This window comes from Fukomys damarensis, unplaced genomic scaffold, assembly GCF_012274545.1.
Source record: "Fukomys damarensis isolate Sample0158 unplaced genomic scaffold, DMR_v1.0_HiC HiC_scaffold_39, whole genome shotgun sequence".
In the NCBI taxonomy this organism is placed as follows: Eukaryota; Metazoa; Chordata; class Mammalia; order Rodentia; family Bathyergidae; genus Fukomys; species Fukomys damarensis.
Genome location: NW_022900951.1, coordinates 17050060 through 17052773, shown reverse-complemented (window position 1 = coordinate 17052773; position 2714 = coordinate 17050060). Strand labels below are relative to the sequence as shown.

The 2714-nt window shown below is 40.2% G+C and overlaps 1 pseudogene; it reads right to left on the bottom strand.

Moving 5' to 3' along the window:
• Positions 1–206: 206 nt before the first annotated feature.
• Positions 207–1054, bottom strand: LOC104850303 (annotated as a pseudogene).
• Between the last annotated feature and the right edge of the window lie 1660 nt (positions 1055–2714).

The following is a 2714-nucleotide window of genomic DNA, read 5'->3' as shown; positions in this document are numbered from 1 at the left end:
AGAAAACTTATTTGAGAAGACATCTGAGCAAGAGGACTTGGTACCAAAAAGGTCTGGTGGGAGAAAGTAGGGAATGTGAAGAATAGAGAGCTCATTTTTTTTCTACTACCTAGGAGCAGAGGCACATGACCCCAGCAAGGGGCCAAAGTAGGTAGTAGCCACTTTGATTATATCAGGGAGGCTTCTGGCCACTCCAGGAGTGGTCATTAGGCATTGTCAGAGGGCGGAATCCTAGCCATGAGAAGCGAGACACACTGTTCTAATTTCCTTGCAGCTTGTCTCCTGTCCTCTAGTATTTCCTCATGATTTGCCTTCTCCAGGCTTTCATAGTAATGACTGTGTTAGTGATGAGTGAGAAGCCAAAGATTTGAAGTCCACAGTGCTGTACAACTAAAACTTCTAGTACTCATGCAAACAGCATCCACCCCAAGCTTATGCAGTAGGCGACATTCTGCCATGGTCTCAAAGTTGGGGCCAGCCAACATCACATAGATGCCTTCCTGGAACTCTCACTTCTCCTTCATTTGTTTCCAGACACTGAAAGCTTTCTCCCCCATATTCCAGCCATAAACATTAGACATGGCAGGGAAACAAGCTCCAAACCTTTTGACATTGGGCCCCTTGAGAGGGTTCTGACCAGAGAAATCAGGTAAATTAATATGATCACAGAAGAGTATGATGTCTCCAGCCTTATATTTAGGGTTGAGCCCCCCAGCTGCTTTTGTGACCACTAGGGTATCCACTCCCAGAAGCTGGAAAAGCCTCACTGGGAATGTCACATACCAGAGAGAGTATTCTTCATACATGTGGAATCTTCCCCTACATCATCACACAGGCTGTGCCATTCAGGAATCCAAGCACCAATTGACCAGCATGACCTGGCACTGTGCTGCAGGGGAACTTGGGTATGTCGTGGTAGGGACTGAGTTAATTTATCCGCTGGACTTCCTAACCCAAAACCACAGATCACTGCCACTTGGGGCTGGTGCTTGGTATGAGAGAGAAGCCATTGTGCAGTGTTCTGATAATCTTCATATGTGAATCCATCCTCCATTGTCCCACCAATGCTCTCCCAGAGATCCTATTCTTCCTGGCTGTGATGGAGCCGTGGAGCTAGGTGGCAGTCACCAGTCCAGTCTGCACAGTTTACCAATTAGTAAGTAAGTATTTTAAATCAGACTATCTCATTAAATAGGAACACCACAGCCTATTGAGGCAAGTTTTGGCCCCAGCCGGATTTCATCAACAAGTCAAATTGTCACTGCCACCATATTTTTCTATAGTACTTTGTGCCTACAGTTTTTGATAAACTGGAATATAAGCCTGCTTATGAAAGTCAAGAGTTGATGTATCTTCAGCATTGTTATGTTCCAGACTCTTATCCACACTCTAATCAATACCAGGGGATTAGGATTTGGAAACTTGAATTGTTTTTCATCCAGGCTCTAATATATTTTGAAACATGAATAGAGGTTGACATAGGAAATCAGGCTGATGTGTTAAATATCAAAGGAGAAGAAGCAACAGAAAGAATTATAAGGTTAAGGATATGATATTTTATTTAGATTTGATTGTCCTAAATATATAATTCATGAAAAATTCCAATCAGACACCTGTAGAATAAAAAGCTTTTGTCTGTGACTGTGTGAAATAAAAATAATTTATAGTTTATTATTTAGAACTCAACCTTACCAAAGCATGGAAGCTCAACAACTTTAAGGAAATTAGAATTTGACTTATTCCTTAGTCTAACCTCTCTAGTACACTATAAATGCATTTACTTTGTCAGATTTATTCTTCAGCTGTTTTGAGTTTAATTGGGGTCCTCCGTATAAACCATGGACAGCTTTGGGAAATGTGGCTGTTATTTATAGCACACCACAAGCCTACACTATACTTTCAATAGAGCTTAAATTGGACTGAATCTCTAAAACTATCTGCTCTGAGTTATTTTTGAAGGAAAAAATGACTTATCCCCTTCCCCCATATTTGTACTATCAGAAAACAAAAAGAAGCTCTTAAATATTTTTTTATTTAAGGAACTAGGTGGGAGAAAAAGAAAAGAAAGAAAACAAAATAGAATAATAGACTTTTAAAGCTTTTTTCTTAAGAAAATGCAGCACTACTAAATTACACAGAACAAAATTTTTGCAACTGGTTCCTCTATGAGTTCTTCATTGGTAAAATATGAAGATTACAGAACACCCAGATGTTCATATGTAAGAGTTCTTCCTTTTTGAGAGTGTGGGAGGACCAAGAAAAAGTGAGTTATATGGAGATATGAGATGTGTTTGTGGGAGTAGAGGATGAAAGGTCTATGAAGAACAAGAAGACAGCATTTGGTTGTGGGAATGTCAGGAAAATAAGACAGGATAAAGTTACAAGTGGGCGAAGAGAAAAAGAGAAACATGAAGAGGAAAGTACCAAATGAAGAGGTGGGTGAGGAGGAGAAGGTAATGATGAAGCTTACCCACAATGTACATTTGTGACTATAAAATCATTTTAATAATCAGTATTGGGAACATTCTTGTGGGGTCAGAGACAAGATAACATGGGCCTCCCATACACAAATTGGGCTCTGATCAGGGCAGATCTTTTAGAAGATTCTAGTTGAATATCTGCTTGTACACCTGTATGGGACTGTCAGGCAGGGCTAGAAAGCAGAGGAGGAAAAGGAAATGAAGACCACAAGGCCTGAATCATCAGCCTTGTTA